The 18,527-nt window shown below is 39.2% G+C and overlaps 1 long non-coding RNA gene across 7 annotated transcripts in view; it reads left to right on the top strand.

Annotated features, from left to right (window-relative positions):
• The window catches only part of LOC122877474, a 32,726-nt gene that overhangs the window by 9,375 nt on the left and 4,824 nt on the right, over nucleotides 1–18,527 (top strand). For 3 of the 7 annotated variants that reach the window (XR_006378264.1, XR_006378263.1, XR_006378261.1), the window contains exons 4-6: nucleotides 10,067–10,172; nucleotides 11,555–11,631; nucleotides 14,211–14,325. This is a non-coding gene — a long non-coding RNA (uncharacterized LOC122877474). Of the gene's footprint in view, nucleotides 1–10,066; nucleotides 10,173–11,554; nucleotides 11,632–14,210; nucleotides 14,326–15,113; nucleotides 15,199–16,263; nucleotides 16,330–18,527 lie in introns of all 7 variants that reach the window. The other 4 variants (XR_006378268.1, XR_006378265.1, XR_006378267.1 and 1 more) reach the window with 4 other exon arrangements.

Here is an 18,527-nt window from a genome sequence, read left to right as displayed (position 1 = left end):
GCTCAAAAAAATGTTTAAACCTCCTTATACTTTAAGCTGTGTAGGTGCAGGGCAGTAATTAAATGGCACCTGCTTTTTAAAGATAAGAGTGTTGATTATTTGGTTTGTTTGGCTTGTGTTTTATGTTGGATGGAGTGGGGTTATCGCAAATTCACTTCTGAGCAGAATGTAGTTTCATAGATTTTTTGCTGGGATAGATTGTGAAGTTGCTGAGTTATTCTTAATAGAATCGTAAAGTTTACTTTTTGCTTCATGCACACTTCACTGTACTTGTCTGGACTAATTAAAGTAATTGCTTAAAACCCTTTAAATGGGCATGCTTCAAGAAACTGTCCTGAAACCAGTCCTGTCTGTATTTCCTCTTGTGGTTTTACTTGAGATCTATATAGGGGTTAGCTGATTCCAGATCTGTGCCAAGGTGGGCAGATCTACCCATGAGCATCTGCTGTATGTCTCTCTGTGGTATTACCCATGAAGCACCTGGCTCATGCCACACGCCAGCAACCAGAGCCCAGATGGCAGCTAAACAGGCTAATTATTTCAACACAAAACTCTGATGTCCCACACCAGCATTGTGGGGCCACTTTGGCATTCTGCATTTCTCTCTCTAGCTCTGAGGAGGATGCCTGCCACAGAGCTATAAAGATGTCAAGTGAGTAATTACGGTCATAGACAGGCCCCGGTACAGTGCTTGGTGTCCAGATGTAAAGATGGTCATATGTGGTGTCCTTTAGAGGAACAAATCATTTGGCAGAGTCGGATGGCGCATTGTCTTTGCCCTTGGTGCTCATTGATGCAGATGCTCATTATATTCCAGAGCTGACAATAAACATAAGTTTTTGAGTGCATTGTTTTGCATCCTCTCATGAGTATATCCACCACAAAAATGCTGATTCAGAGTGTAGACAAGATTTCATAGCCATGTAAGTAACTGTAACTGGTTTTTCCTACAACTTCTGAACAAAATATAAAACGTACCAGCAAGTAGCATTTTGATTAACTAGCAGGCGTTCCTCCTCACGTGTTTGCGGAATGGCTTTCAGTCAGGCATCTATTTCAGATTCGTCATTCATTCATTCATTCATTCATTCATTCAATCATGGTTAGCCTGTCTGTCCCCTGGTGGCCCTACAGCGGTATTGTGATGTCTCCAGATGACGCACTGAACCGGGATCATTCACTTGCCTCCTCTATAACACTGCTGTTGGATTCCTACATCATCCGAAGGTGACCGGGCCTTTGCTGTCTGGGCCCCTCAGCTGTGGAACTCCCTGCCTGAGGATCTCAGGAAGGCAAACACAATATCCTCCTTTGAGTCTCTTCTTAAGACTCACTTTTATCGAATGGCTTTTTATTAATTATTTTAATTATTTTATGATATTTATATCTTAAGTTCTGGATCTTATTTGTTTTTATATGTTTTCATTGTAAAGCACTTTGTGACTTTGTTTTGAAAGGTGCTATATATATAAAGGTATTATTATTATCCAGGACACAGTGTGTCCCTATTTGAATTACAGCAGCACTCTCAGCTCATACAGTAAATCTAGTATGTGTACATCAGACAGGCTCAGCATTGTTGAATCAGTCTCTTAGAATGTCAGCTAGCAGTTGCAAGCTCTTACCTACTCCAGCAACGGTGCACTGCAGCCTTTAACCAAATTATCCCTGGTGGTCCAGTAACCGAACAGTATCAACATCTTTATCTGACATCAGAGGTTGCAGTTTCTCTGTACATCCTCTGAGAGGTTGATGAAGTGTTGCCATTAGGGCCCATCTCCTGCATCCACAGCCACATCAGAGGAAGAATTGGTTGTGCTTGATAAAGCTGGCACTTAGAGCAAGGTGCAGGCCCCACAGCGATAACCTACTGACTTCAGCCTTAAAGACTCCACCAATGGGAGGACGGCCTACATCTTGATCTATTGCTTCTTGTCAGAGAAGAGTATTGCTGGCTGTAGCCTGTGTATTTTGTATTTTTGTAGTTCTGTGTGCAGGCATGAAGAATATACTTTACCTCCATGGATTGACATGAAAAATGAGTAAAAATAAAGACTTTCTGGCCTCCAAAGGGTCATAAGGGATTTGGTGCTCAGGCATTTACACACACATAAACAACTTGTGACATTTTTTCCTAACTTCTGAAATCTGAATAAGTTAATTGCAAAAAGGATATTACCCAATAAAACCACTTAATATTGTCCAGTATGCTTTCTTGAACATACTATTTTTTTTAATGAATCTACACTTTTAAGGGCCTCTACAACTCTTTTATGAAAACATATCTAAAAAGTTTTTACTTTTAAAACTAATGTGAGGTAGACACTCACTGCTGGCTGTCTGAAAAGTCAGAACGAGTACAAAGTAAATACTAATATAGACAAAAATACAGCCGTTTACACAAAGAGTAAACTGAGACCTATTGTTGTATGTTTGTAGACTCAAACTCAGAGACAAATTAGCTGAAATAAAGCAATAAAGAGTCTAATTTGTCCCAGTACAGTTCTACCTCATCCTTTCACCCTCCTCCTCCTCTTTCCCTCTCCCTAAAGTGTGTCCCATCTGCTTTGGGGACCTCTCCTCAGCATGCAGGAGCACGACAAGCATACCATTTCCCTGTCAATACTTTGCTATTAGCGTCTGCAGATCCATATATCACTGAGCTGTAGGCTATGAGCTGGTGTAGGGTGTTCTTCTTATCTGAATGGCCGAGGCTGAGGTTCTCCTCTCTGCCCTGCACTTTGATTTATCCAACCAATAGGTTAATGAGAGATGGAGCCTGCCCCTGTATTCTTACCATGAGGGGGTAAAAACCAAATACATGTGCATGTGAAGGGGTGGAGTGGAGTGAGAAGGAGGCAAACAGAGGTGTCCTAAAATGCCACACAAATGACTCCAGTTTTCTCAAAAGTTATCAATGGTAAATACAGATGATGAAGAAACTAATGGGTATAACTATCTGTACATGAAACTATAAAATAGTGATTTGCATAAGACTGAAGACAAGGGGAGCAGCTGGCCTAGTCTATCTCTCTGCAAGAAAGCGAATAAGCGTATTTCCCAAAATGTCAAACTGTTCCTTTAAAACACTGCAGCTTTACACAATTTACACATGTAACTTAGAAAATGAGAGGTACATCACAACATAGACCAAGCTTCAAACAAACAATTTTTACTGGTGGGAAGCCAGTGAGGGATCATGTCCTTGTAGCTTAATTAAAGACTCCTGCTGGTTGTTTGGGTCACCTGCATGGAGTGGATGAAATCTGGGGTATAGCTAAACTTCCTAGTAAATTCACTGGCAAAGGTGTGCCCCAGTAGCTCACCTGGTAAAGCACGTAACATTAAGGCTTAATCCTTACTGCAGTGGCCTGGGTTCAATTCCAACCCGTGGCCCTTTGCTGCATGTCATCCACTCTCTCTCTCCCACCTTTCCTGTCTATGTATGAGCTTTATTTTATCAAATAAAGGCAAAAATGCTCTTTAAAAAAATTAAAAGGCGGGTAAAAATGAGACACCATGTGTATCAGGGGAGACACATATCTGTTTACACCCTCCAGCTGTGACAAGGATCACAGTAGAGTTGGACATTTCAAATTAAGGAAAAAAGAACACCCAAACTATTTAAGTTGGTTTTAAAAGCAGTTATTGGGACTGGCAGAACTATAATGTACAGTGCTGCCTGCTGTGGTGAGATAAAGGTTGTCTATGTGATGACAATCCCTTCACTGTGACAGCTTACACCTTCACTGTATGTTGTGTTTCTTCATACTCTTGGACAAAATGCCACATGAGTATAATAAATGATGATAAAAGACAGTCCTAAAAAGAGATGTGTATCCTTTGAACACTTCCCTAGATCAGTGAGTTACATTGCCTGTTACATCAGTGAGTATATGACCTGCAGCTATTTGGCCTCAATCCAAGAAGAAACTGTCTAATGAGCAAGCTGTGTCAGTGTCTCTAGCAGCTTCCTCTCAGCAGTCTGCCTATACAGTTTGCAGTATGTGTGTGTGTTTGAAAGCAACAGAAATTCTCTATGTTGAAGGCATTTAGCTGTGGGATAGAGAGGGAACTCAGGAACTCACACACAAGCACAACAGGGGAAGACAAACCACTGCCAGATAAATGTCCTACTTAGCTATTACACTGTAGTACATTTCAACAAGAAGTCAGACCCCTCCCCCCTGCTTGCTTTTTACACACACACACACCTTCCATGAAAATATCTAGCATATGGTTATATGCTTCTAGCTTGTATCCCAAGGCCAGTTTCCCAGCTGGTTCCCAGAGAGAACAGAGAGAAAGGGGAGAGAAACAGAAGAGCAGAAAGGATACAGGGAGAGAAAAAAGAAAAGGAGGTGCAGAGAGAGAGAGAGATAAAGAAGGAAAGAACAAGAGATAGACACTGAGGTAAAAACAGAAAGAGAAGAGGAGATGAAGGAGGAGTTCATGTGCCTCTCATCCCTCCTCAGCCTATGGCAGATGGATTGTAAGTTCGGACTGTTAAGTACCTGATAATTAGTTTGCCTGTGAGGCATCAGTCATTATGCTTCTGTAGTGACTAACAAGGCCCTATCGGGGATGACAACTTTTCTCTGTGATTTACACCCGCTCTTAGAATGATGCCGCTGCCCCCCGTTTTTTTAAACAGCAGAATATACTGCAGAAATAAGAACATCTCTGACTGAAAGCAAACCATATAGTTGAGCTTGAAGGTTCACTATTGAACTTGGAAATCGTAGTTTAACCAAAAAGAAAAAAATATGGGTCATGAAAACTGGCTGAAAGCACAGGAAATTTTCTAATAAGTGGACCTTGGGCGAAAAAATGTTTTGGCAAACTCCACCATATAAGCTTTGAAGAAGTGGATTTAATGTATTATTTCCAGGCAACAGCTGGCATTGTTCTTGTTTCAATAGGCTATATAAATATATTCTCTCTTCTCTAACTTCTCTCTTTGTATTGATCAGTGCAGGTACTCGTGGATCTTTTTCTCAAGGACATTTCAGTCACAGTTTGTACAGACACTGTTAAGTACTGACCTTGAACCTATCTATTTAGAGACACACAGGAGACTATAAGAGAGCTTGTGTTAAAAAGAAACATGATGTAATAAAATAATGATGTCATGATCATATACATATTATGAAAGTATAATTGTAGAAATGTATAAAAGCAGTACAATACAGATGAGGGAAATCATTTTATATCAGCATTGTTATCTTCTGTCTGCAATAGGGTATCTTTAATTTTTTAAACCTGCTCAACATCAAAGACCTAAGACAATTGAAGGAGAGAATTCCATTATAACAAGAGAAAATATTGGTCTTTAGATCCAGTAAACATAATTACAAACCCTCATCTCACTGCTGAAACTGTAACAAATGTGCATGAGGTCTGTTTTTAGGAGCTTTGGTGGAAAATCCCAGATGGATCTAATTTATTTTTGTTCTGAACCAATGTGCATTTTGTGATAACTGTTACAGATCAGATTTAGGGAAAGTACAGTAGAATATTTAAAAGGGTCACATAGACAAGAAAATCCAAAAGATTTTTTCTGATGAAGCTACATGTTATATTGATCTGCCTCTGCAGAGAACAAGAAGTTATAAAAAGGTGCCTATTGAATACCATAGTGAGACAAACAGCACACACAAAATACTCAAGACAAGCGTAATTATTTTCTTACAACCTCAGAAAATTAGTTCAGATTCTAATTTGACACAGCTGGAAGCTGAAAGAAGCCATTTTGCACACTGCTCCTAATAATCCAACAGCCCTGCAGACATCTTCATTATTGTGATTGCTGCTCTGCGTTGTCTTTTAACAGTCAATAACTTGCAAAGCAACCTTGCATTCTCTCTTGAAAGGGTTAACATGACTCTCACGTGCCACCACCTCAACATCCATCATGTTTTTCTGTAACCAGATCATAGCTTCAATCACAGGGAAGATTAGATAGTAGTCTATTAATCTCCCATATTAAGCAGATCCATTTGTGAAAGCAAACGGCCCAGAGAGGCCATCCTTTCACTTGTTGTCTCTAAATCTGATTAGCAAGCATAACGACATGTTGCTGAGGGTCACAGGAGATATAGATTGGTCCGCCTGCATCTCTCAGTGGCTGGGGTGTTGCAAGAATGAACAATTTTATGTTCAAGGACTCATGGGAATTTATGTTGTAGTCACCTAGTTTAGTGAGCGGGCAAGATAATGGGTAGGTGGGCTCATTTGCAAAATACTGTGCAGTGTATTTTTGAGAAATTTTAGCAGAGCCTCCTCACTCTCAACATTTTACATACTTTGCAATTTTAGAACAAAAACAATACATTTCAAAAATCTAGTGTAAATACAGCTGGCATCTGCTCAGGTCTCAACACTTTTAATTATAAGAGGAGAGTGAGGACATGTTTCATTAATAAACAAACAGGAAGCATTTGCAGGATTGTCTGGGCAGACTTGCTTTCCAGATGGAGGTCTAAATAAAAGAGTAGAAGTCCAGTCTGTGAATCTGTGCTGATGAATACGTCTGTCCTTTCATAAATAGCTGCTACAGTGTGAGCTGTGGAGCAGCGGTGGAAGAAGTATTCAGATCCTTTACTTAAGAAACAGCAGCAATACCAGTAAAAGTACTCCATTACCAGAAAAAGTCCTGCATTGTGTCAAAAGTAAAATTACTTATTATGCTGATTTATTATATATATATTATATCATTGGTTTATTATTACTGGTGTATTATTAACATTTAGGGAGATTATTTTAACTACTTTATATTACTTTAAGATGTTTAATACATAACAGTGCATTGTATTTTCTAATTTGAGTACCTTTTGTATAAAATGTTCTGAAAAGTAACTACAGGTGATACATGTAGTGGAGTAGAAGTATGAAGCAGCATAAAAATAATATAGTACCTTAAAAATTGTACTGAAGTACAGTACTGTAGTATATTTATTTACATTCTGCCGCAGATGTGGCGTTATCAATGTTGTAGTTGTATCAAGTGGGATGTATGAGTAAAATGATTGTATAGTATTATGAACAAAATATGCAAAGAAAAATCTACTCACAGTCAAAAAGTGTTTATCTTGTTCAGTGAAAAGAAAAAACATTTCAAAATCCAGTGAATGCACTGAAAAATGTTATGGTCATCAAGCGAAAAGCCAAACAGACATCTTCATTTAGAAAAGTTGACGAATTAGGGATACTGACTTCATAATATTGTGCCACAATAGTGTCATTTAAGTGTTTATGAGCATTTTTACACAAATTGCCGGGTGTTTGATCCGTGACCCATTCAGAGGTCATGATGTCAGCGATGAGGACGAGCATGAAGAATATGCAGATGATGTCATTGGTCTTTATTTAGCTTTTTTACCCCAACACACACTGGAAGAGAGCTAGCAGTAATGTTCTGCCAGGTATCTGGTTTCTCTCTCTGACTTGGCGGGGACAAGGAGGAGAAGCAGGAGGAAGAGGAGGAATATCCAGTTACAGCGGGGAGCAGCGAGCGTGGGGACAGATCTGTTTACTTGGGGATGTTAATTGATTGGGAGGAAAGGTGGTGAGGGGACAAAGGAAGAAAAGTGGTGGAAGGGGCAAGGAGAGGCGGGTCGGGATTGTATTGATCATGTGACTGCTCCTGCCATAACCTCCGATATGCTTCTGTGCTTTTATTGCACCGTAATGCCAAACAAGATTGTTTCTTGTAAAAACAGCAGAGAAAAACAACATGTGCTCAATGAGAGGGCAAGCCGAGGTGATGAATCGTTAAGATTTGGTTCACTCATTAAGATCAATTTTTACCTTTTTCATTAACACTTTGGCCTCAACAAAGGTTATGTCACAGAACATATTCTTGTGTACTAAGTGGACCTGTCAATAATACCTGTATTTAGCTGCAAAAAATGGGTATTTATTTGAAACAAATAGTCTATGCTTTTCAATATTACTAACTTGGCAAAACTAGCTAAATAAATTCACAAATCAGCAGATTATTGTGATGTTTGTCTTTAATCCATAAACCTTGTGAAGATTGTCTATCGTGTAGCATGTGCCAGTTGTCTTAGCCTGTTTATGTTGTTGGTGATTATTGTTGTAACAATGATTTAATGCTGCCATTTTGGCCAAGTCTCTCTTGAAATAGATACCTCATTAAATAAACTAGTCCTGTTAAGTTCATTTGCAAAAAAGAAGCATGATAGTCTGACTGGATGCCAGCTTCTTAGTGATATTAACTCTGCTCTGCTTTAACAGAGCCTGGTTTAATGTAATTTTTATTGTCTTATGTAGCACTTTGTTACATCTGCTTTGAAGGGTATATTATTATTATCATTATTATTACATTATTATGAACATGTAGGTATAGGCAGAGTGCTACTACTACAAACAAACAAAAGCAAGCACAGTCATATGCATTATGTCTATCAGGGGAGATAGAGAATGAGATGGAGAGCAGTGGACTGCAGTCTGCATGCCATCCACTTTGTATTGGATGGACTACATTAATTATTTAACGGCAGGGCCGCTAGCTATTATTACAGAAAAACAGTGGACTACATCTGGACGCTTTCCTCATGTTTGTATTTCAATACACACCTTGCCCTCGTGGGCTCACCGGAGCACTGTGGAGCTCACATCTTAAACCAAGGGCACGCTGTATAGGTCATATTCACAAGGTATGGTGCAAAACTCGTTCTCTGTGTGGAAACACCCAGTTAGCAGGTTAATCAGTTGAGATACAGCATGGCTGAATAAGAGATAAAGAAACAAAGCACTTTATGATCTGTCTGCATGGTTTGTCCCACCATTAAAGGCACATGCATTGCTCTGTACATGATGTTTGTGTGTATGTGTGTGTGTGTGTAAGAGAGAGATACTAGCAGACAGGTAAAGCACAGGAGTGAATGCCTACTAGATAGAACAGGAAGGGCTGTTGGGGGGGAAGTGGTTGCTCAGATTTGTTTGCCGTGTCATTTTTAGTTCTCCTCTCCTCAGTCTCGGCCCTTCCTGCCTAGATGGACATTTCTCTGTTATTCACTCTGGGGTTATGGTTTTAGATTGAGGGCAAAGCCCAGAGCCTGCTGTTTGTTTTGATGGAATCCACTGTCAATACAGACGCGACAGGGCTAGGATTGTTTGCAGAGTTAATAGTAGTTTGATGATGTCATTCTCAGTGACCTGAGGAGAAATTGACCCCTGTTGTGTGAGTATTTCTAAAATGCCACCTGCACAATTATGGTTGGAGTGTCCCTGGGCTGTTGTATGTGGGGTTTGTTTTATCTGAGACAGTCACGCTCACACACAGACACACGCGTGTGAACACACACACAGAACGTGTACTGCTACAGTTTAATTTGCTGACCCATACCTCCACATCTTCTGAAAACATGTTCGTTGAATGTCAGTATAAATTAGGTTCCCCACAGTGATGATGAAATAATTTATTCATCATGAGTGACTTAGAGCATTTCACCGTGAATTTTTTTGCAGATATATATTGGTTCTGTTCTGAGTAAGGCTCTAAAATTAGACATTTTCACCAGTGAAGTTCTTTAGATTAATTAATTTTTCACCTGAACGAGAAAAACAAAAGGTTTTGCTTACATTTACACATGCAGAGGCAGAAAAAAAAGACATTGCAGATTTGGGCATAAAGGTATTCATGACAGGCTAAAATTGCATTTATCAAACATTCACTGTTACTTCTGCTCATACGTCTTTGATGCAGATCATTTAAAACCTTTTCTGCTGACTGATCAAGTGTTTTGATGGTTAAAGAAACACTGCTTTTCTTGTATTAGTTTAAAACTCTCAATATTGTTGTTGATTTTTACAAAGAGGAAAAATAAAATGGTAAAATAAAAAAGGTGGTAAGAAGAGGAGAACAAAAAGAGCAAATCCTCTAGAGAGACGTATAATTCATGCTCACGACATACCAGGCATTCTGTGTGTGTGATTGTGTGTGTGTGTGTGTGTGTGTGTAGGTCCTTCTGACTAGTGTTTTATGCTGTAGGATGATCACTGTGAGTATAATGCTGAATCCCTGTCTCTGTGTCTTTAGGGTTCAGGTAGCCAACAGACTGGATTTAACCTGGGCCAAGACCTGAGTCAGTCATGGTGGGATTATCTCTTTCTTCACTTGAGGTGTGACATTATTTATTTCACAGGTGAGCTGTGACTTCGACTGTGTGCATTTTATATTCATTGTCATAGTCACTGTTAGCACTGAATCTCAGAATCCACATATGTTCTTCTTCAGTAAGTGTTTGAGAACACAAATAATATTGAAACAACAGAAGTGAATCTGTGATGTTCTCAGCAGACGCTGCCTGGACAACAATTAAGTATTTTCATTAGATGCTTTTTGAGAAAGGTTTCAATTAATCAACATTGTGCCATCTTTTTTTCCTGAAGAAATGTACATCTTTTGACTACACGCTTACTTAAGTACAATTATGAGGTTACCTGATGAAGCTGTAATGTCAAAACGTTGTGCTTTTTTTGGGAGCATCTAATCAGTGTGCGGGTGCAAATTATTTTATTCTATTATTATCTATACTATTGCTATACACAGTACTATATATTTCACTGTACATATATTACCTCTATAATATTTTCTTGCTGCATAATACATATATAACTGGATATCTGAGTGTTATTTGAGACGATATAATGGCCAATATTCATGTTTTTACATGAATACCTACAAAAACAAACATTTTTGATAAGAACATTTTCACTTTGGTTCTTAAAAAATTGTGACCAAGATATGTGCTGAGCAGGACATTTTACAGTACAAAAATTTAATTGCAAGACTGATTCTAAACTACTTATCAAACATATCTTTGGCATTTCTGTACTGTAGGTTCTTGTTCCATATCAGCCATATACACCAATATACTGTATCTGAAATAAGCCAATAGCAGCCAATATATCAGCTCATCAGATTTCTTGGTCTAGCTCAGATTTTTTGGTAACATTTTTATAAGATCAGTCAGTTACTGTTTTATTTTGTACAATGTCTCATGAAAAGAAGTTAGCAAACTAAGCATTTACACTTCCTAGTCCATTAGGCCTCAAGGTAGTAACCAACTTCATTGCCTTCTTTCAAAGTCAGGTACTTGTTGAAGTAAACACAAATAAAGCAGCCCTTAATAATTGTTCAGTGCTGTTTTTTGGACAGAGCTTCACTGGGTTGCAGCTGAGGGGAATCTTGAAACAGATGAGACTGATGTCAGGGAACAATAGATAATTGCACTTTGGAGCCTCTGTAATAACTTCTTAAAACTTCTTCTTCCTCTTCTTCTCAGATAACCTTTCAAGATGTTTCTTTAAACTACTCTGTGCAACTGGCGTCTGGTCCACTGAGACCTGGAGACTGACCTATATGCTCAAAAAACATCTGTACTTGCATCTGAGTTTCATATTACCACCTTTTCAGCAAGAAAATGTGCCACTGTTGGGGAAAAAAGTTAAAATGGGGTTTAAAGTCACCGTTTTCAACTTTTCCAATTCATTCAATTCCCTATTTACGCATATGACGTTACAGAGAAGCAGACGGGACAACAAACTCTTCTCTCCCCTGCCTGACTAAAGGAGACGAACAACCTCAGCCCTTTCAAACAGGTCATTTTTGCTCATTTGTTCCTGAAAATCATTATAATTGGCAAGTACAACACACACATTCATCTTTACACTGTTATATGTTTACTGAGCTAAATCTGTTTTTTAAGTATGTGTGTACCAGCTGTATTATGTTGAGAGCAAACTGTGGGGCATGACTGCAGTCGTCACTCGATCATGAATTATAAAAAGAGAGGATTCCCGTGTGTGTGAAATGGCATTGTTCACAGTTTGTGTCACATCAGTGCATGTTTAACTAGGCAAAACAAAAGCTTTTCAATATTTTAGTGCGCAGGGACTGATGGAGTGAGGAGACATGGCTGTTGTACTGCTGTTCTGCCTCCTCCTGTCTCGTCCTCTCCTATCTGGTGTCCTGTCCTCTCCCCTCCCGTCCTCTGAGGTGCTCTTCTCTCCTCTTAGATTACACCACCCTGAAAAACATCACCTCAAAAACCCCTTCTCCAACTCAGCGTCTCCATGTCAGACCAGTTTTTACACAATGAAGTCAACAAGAATTGACTCACAACCATCCCTCTTCCCCATTTATCACTTCTCCATCTGTCCTGTACCGCAGGCTACATTAGCTTCAGCGCACAACCCTTTTAAGCTCTCTCCACTGGGTTTGAATAGTGTGTGCTAAAATGCAGTGTTAATCAAACTCCAAACAGGTACACCAGGGTTTGGGTCTCAGAGGTCCAGTAAAAAGGCAACACTACAGAAATGATTAACTGGGGGGCTACTGAACAGATGTGGAAACAGAGACACAAGAGGAACAGAAATTTAGAGAGAGGAGATTGTTTGAAGAATAAGAGGAGGTTTGGTCCTTTAAATGTATTTATCTTATTTGTAGTTAAATGAGCTCACATGCCATCAAACCATCAAACATTTTTCATATTGTTCAGGGCTTTTGCACTTGTGACCGCAGCACAGATGGGGTGCTCATCTGCTTCTTTGAGTTCCTCTGCTGAATCAACCACAGAGAAGGTCTTTACTGCTCCCTACAATCCACTTTGTGTCCTTGTGAGAGGACTTGTCTGATTAGGCGTTGGCAAATTAGGTCTGACTAGCCAGGCTTTTAAGTCACACAGCATCATGCATGAGGCCTGCTTAAAAGTTGATTGATGGATGAGACATTAACTGTTGAGAAGGAGAAACGCTGCTGATGGGACTTTCACTTCCTGGCACGAGTGGACACCATCTAGGGCAGTGGCTCCCAACCTGTGGGTCGAGGCCCTCCAGAGGGGTAGCGAAATAAATCAGAGAGGCCTGAGATGATTAATGGGATAACACAGAATCAAAAAGTGATGTTGCTACATAAAATTATGTTTATTTTTCAGACGTGTCTGAAATGATTGTTATTTTCTTGTGAATTGCAAGATAGATTTATCCCTTATCCTGTTAAAAAAATATTAATATTAAACCATGCCACTAATACATACTAGGGGTGACAAGTAGATATTACTTTGTTTTAATGAGATACAAGTCAAAAACGTTAGGAACCACTGGTCTAGAAGGCATTTGGAGACATTTCCCTGGTAATTTTTTTACAGGCATAAATGTCATCAAAACACATGTACTGTACAACGTACACTCATCAAACAACCAGAGAGGGATTCTTCAGTTCTTCTGAATCAAATCTTGGTTGAATCCTCTCCCTGCTGATACAGTAACATTACCAAGGTGGATGTATCCAGCAGAAATCACAAGATGGAGAAGCAGCTAAAGCAGAGATATGGATAAGTGACCCAAAAAAAAAAAGCAGAGTAGTCAGATATTAATCGAGACATTTTAACTTTGTCATGAGAACATTTGCCAGCTGCAAGGCGCTTTGCTGATGTTTAGCCTGAGGGTGTGACAGACAGGAAGGGATGTTACACTATCACATCGTTTGATCACCGGCGTCACGGGAACACAGGTATCAGAGAGAGACTCGTATCTCGCACAGCTGTTCAGACTCTGTCGTGGGGCTTGTTTAGATATTGGTGTAAATGGGATATGGAATATTAAACTCTGAAGATGTAAGGCAAGCTCTTTTTCCTTTTAAATCCCTTTCAAAAGTCATGTACTCTACAGTCAGTGCAGTTCTTAAGCATAAGCATGTGTGAGTCAATAAGCAAAATATTACCCTCCAAATCTGTGTAATTGTGTTAAATGTGTGTTAATAGGTATTACAGTGCAATCACTTGCCCTGCACATAATGGAAGTTTAATCAATGAATGGATCATGCCCCCTACTGTCAATGATGAAAATGACATCAATAATCAGTTAGTGGGTGTTCAGTGTTCAGGGGCTGCTGCCTGACAACTATCAACAAAAATATGTCTCTCATTGGATCTTTGGGGGAGAATTTGCTGTCCAGGGGCACCACAAAGGCTGCAATTATGGTATAGATATTACAACACGTTTAGGATTGGAATTTGCTTTCATTATCATAATGTTTTATTTGGACATTTTCAATGTGTGTAACTGTTTATTCTGTTTAAGGACTACAATGAGCAAAGAAGCTACTTCGATGACTTCTTTAATCCCATTGATTTTACACCCAGTGTTTCCTTGTCGTTCCCCCTCTGTCTCATGGAAAGAAGTCTTTGGGATCTGTCATGACCATCCACCTCCTGTTGTATGCAGGGAACACAGCAACCTCTTCTGGACAAAAAGGAAAGTAGCAGAGAGTGTAATGAAGCCAACATAACAGAAGTGAGTAACACCTGCAATCTTTTTTAGTCTGACAAATCTTGGTTTACAGAAATTATGACAATGCTTCAGGAAATTAAATAGCATTTTATTGTCATTACTGTATTGCTGCTAAACAGTTATAGAGTTTGAAATCGAGCCATTGACTCTCACTGACATCTCATAGGAAATGTTAAAATCCCAAATGTCTGGCATCACATCTCAGCAGATAACTAACTAGTAATTTGACTTGAGAAAAATCGTATTATTGCCTGGGGAAGCGTTAAAAAGTATTCCATGATCAATGTATCTGATTCGTTTGCTTTGATGGTATACTGGTGAGCTAATCAGGCCAAAGGGATCAATGGAGCGGTTGTCACACTGCCTTGCATTCCTTCTATCTTCGGATAACTACAATGTAAATGACTTGGTACTAAAGGAAATCCTACTGGGACACATACTAAACTCTGCCTGTGCTGCATTGTGCACATGGGAATCTCTACAGACACTTAGCTAGTTCTTAATCAGTAGTGTGCGAAAAATAGGTCCCTATTACACAGCTCTCTCTGAGTCTCTTATCATCATATTTGTCAGAGCAGCTTTATTCATTTCTAGATCAGTTTCCTCAGACTGTAAACTTTACATCCCTTGTAGCAAATCCTTGTGGTACGATCCTTATTGTTGCTGATGGGCTCTGAACCTCTTTCTTCCTTCTTCTCTGCCCCTTTTTTCTCTCTCTCTCTCTCTCTCTCTCTCTCTCTCTCTCTCTCTCTCTCTCTCTCTCTCTCTCTCTCTCTCTCTCTCTCTCTCAGGCAGTAAGAGCTACAAGGCCACCAGATGCCATCCCAGCCTATTTGTCTTGTCCCTTTCACAGACAAACTAATTGCTAAACAAAAGGTGCTGGCGTGTCTTGTCGAGTACCCTTGTAAATGCTTTACAGCCACAGTTCTATTCTGCTGGATAGTTAAGTGGCTAATTACAAAAGGATCACAAAAGAGTTCTGATTAAGAATAAAGTGATGGAGGAGGAGGAGGTTGTGGTCCTATAGCCCCATAGTCCCACTGATGAAACTGCCCAAAGACATGTAAAGAGCAGACTAACTCTAATTTTCTTGATAGTTTAGTTAATTAATCACTCATTTGGTCTATACAAGGTCAGAAAAGAATGAAAAATGCCCATCACAGTTTCCCAGAGCCCAAAGAGACGTCCTCAAATGTCTTCAAAACTCAAAGTTTAAAAATGTATAGATGACCTCCTTTACTGATACTGTAATATAAAAATACTATTACTAATGCATTAATGTGTAAGTAGCATTTTACCGTTGTAGTTGGTTGAGATGGAACAAATTTTAACTACATTGTATGCTGTTTTGTAGTTGAATCTATAAAAATGCTCCATATTTTATAAACTTTATCAATCTGAAACATAACAGCAACTACAGCTGTCAAATAAAAATAGTGGCGTAAAAAGTACAATATTTCCCTCTGAACTGTAGTGAAGTAGAAGTATAAAGTAGCCTAAAATGGAAATTACCTGAATTTTGTACTCAAGTACAGTACTTGAGTAAACGTACTTAGGTACATTACACCACTGTAGAAGACTAAGAAGGCCATTTAAAGACACTTGAACCAATTAATTTTTGGCTTTTTTGCAAAAAAAAACCCACCAATTAATCGATTATTAAAATTGTAGTCGATTAATTTCCTGTCCATCAAATAATCGATTAGTTGAATAATTGTTTCAGCCTCATGGTAGATACATTTAGGAGGAGCGGTGATGGTTTGGAATCTGTGCAATTTAATGCAATCCAATACAACTCCACCACAAACTATGGCCTCCAAATTTACAACAGAGTTGAATCAACACGTCTCTGACAGTCTTTGCAAAAACTGAACACAACAGGCTTCTCAAAGGTAGTATTTCTTGCAGGGCTATTGTAATGGATTGCATTATATTGTACAGGTGTTGCTGTTGTTGCATGTGAACCCTTTACTTTTTGGGAATTGGGAACAACAGAGGCAGAAACAGGTAAAGGTTGAAAATGCTTCTTTTGATGTGTGTTCATGTGTGTGCATGCTGTCTCCTGCCTCTGCATCTGTGAAAATGTGTCCCATCACCTTATGATGTGCTCAAGTATGTGTGTGTGTGTGTACTTGTGAGCCTGTCTGTGTACGGGCCGAGAAAACAGAGAGCGCCTGACTCCTTATCTTGATAAAGTTGGGTAATTAACGACAGAGCCTATTAAGGGGAGAATATTCAGCCAGTGATGAATGGCTTTAATAACAGGGCCATGTTCTCTCTAACAGAGACAGATCCTCCCGCCACCGTCTCCCTGCTCACCAGATAAAACTACCCAGTCTCCCATCTCACCACCCTCTTCATCTTGCCTTTTCCCATTGGCAGGCTCGCTCCTTCTCTATTTTCTGTCTTTGTGTTTGCTTTTTCACTCACTTTTTAAAATTTTTTGCTTTTCCCTCAAAGATTTCATCTTTTTGTCTATTTTTTTTCCACAATTTGCATTTGTAGTTCCACGGATTAGTCACATCAAAACAGTCACGTCAGACAGGCTTAACTTTTATTCATGTGCACAAAAAACATACTGTGTACTGTCCACAAAAATACGAACATGTATAGCATTTGTATAAGTGAGCGCCACCTTTTCGTCTACCTGCATGAATGTTTGTGTTTTTGTGGAACGTGTTCATGCATGTTTGTCTTGTAAAACATCGTTAGCCTCTTTGTGTAGGGGCCATGCAAATTGGACAGTTCACACGAAGCGCCAGGGCCAATTTATGTTCCTGTGCAGCCCTTTAACAGGGGCTGTGCTACTGCTTTATGTGTCCTGGTGGGGTTGGGGGCAAGGGCTTACCACAGGGGTCACATTCATCACAGCCCCATATTGTGAGATTGGCCCAGATGTCTGTCCTCATTAGAACAGACCGCTTCTGTGAAGTGAAAACCTTCAAATGAGTGAGAGTTAAGCAGCCACTCACCCATGTACAGAATCAAAACTGTGACAGTGTTTCTGTTCTAGGTATGTGGCAGATTTATGAGCAGATTTCTCTGTGCGTTACATTTAAATGGTCAGTTCACCCAAAAAAAACATTTTTTTCTCGCACACTTTCTCACATTTAGCCACATAGATAGTTTTAGTTTGATTTGTCCAGGTTTTGAGATATGCGTCATTGAGATTTCTGCCTTCCCCCAACACAATGAGAATGAAGTGTATTTCATTTGTGTTGCTAAAAGCATAAAAAAATCTACATTTAGGAGGTGTCCTGGTGTGTTTAAGACAAATACCATATACCAGCAACATCCCCAGTTCATTTCTAGTCAGGGACATTTGTTGCATAACCCCTATCCTTCTGTGTGTCTCTACTGACAGAATAACAAAATAATAATTTAAAAAAATCATTAAAAATATTCAACAGCAATATCCTGTTGCAGAGACAGTGTTCCCTTTGGCCTGATGATCTACAGTAGAAACAGTTTTCAGTGGTCTCTTTTAAAAATTGTCGACAGCATGATTTGTAAATCATCCCGAGTAAACGGGACACTAATTCTGGACACGTTGCTGTGGAATTTAAAAGTAACTCGCCAATGCTATATGAGAAGCACAAATTAAATTCTATTCACCCAATTGTATGGGTGGAAGCAGAAATCTCAAAGAGCGATATCTCAAAACCTGGACAAATAAAACCAAACAATAAACATGGCTAAATATGTTTAGGGCAAAGTGAGAAAATGTTGTTTTCATAATTTGGGTGAACCGACCCTTTAACCCTAATGTTATGTTTAGGGTCCTAGAGATCCCTGGGCCCTCAAAAAACATACTTGACATTGTTTTATCACCTAGATACACGACTAGATGACATTTCCTTTCTTTTTTCTTCTTTTTTTTTGAGTGTGAGAATTACTTAAAAACACAAGTTTAAACTGATAACATATTTCAGAAGTCTGCTACAGAAAAATATGCATTGCTTCTGCTTGGGGTCTCAGAGACCACAGCTGTAAAACATGGTTAAATACAATAGATTTTTATTATGCTTCTGCTCACACTGCCCCTTCCAAATCCCAAATAAGTCTATTAGGATTTCTGTTTTTGGAGTTTTTTTTTAAAAATCTGTTCATAAGAAGTCTAACAGGGAGTTCTCTGGGGTCTAACATAAGTAACGGTACTATGTAGAATGGCATACTGTACATTTATTTGTCTGTGAATTACTTTT

The sequence above is a fragment of the Siniperca chuatsi genome, linkage group LG1, assembly GCF_020085105.1.
Source record: "Siniperca chuatsi isolate FFG_IHB_CAS linkage group LG1, ASM2008510v1, whole genome shotgun sequence".
NCBI classification, from domain to species: domain Eukaryota; kingdom Metazoa; phylum Chordata; class Actinopteri; order Centrarchiformes; family Sinipercidae; genus Siniperca; species Siniperca chuatsi.
The sequence above is the reverse complement of the archived record's forward strand: the minus strand, read 5'-3'. Positions and strand labels throughout refer to the sequence as shown.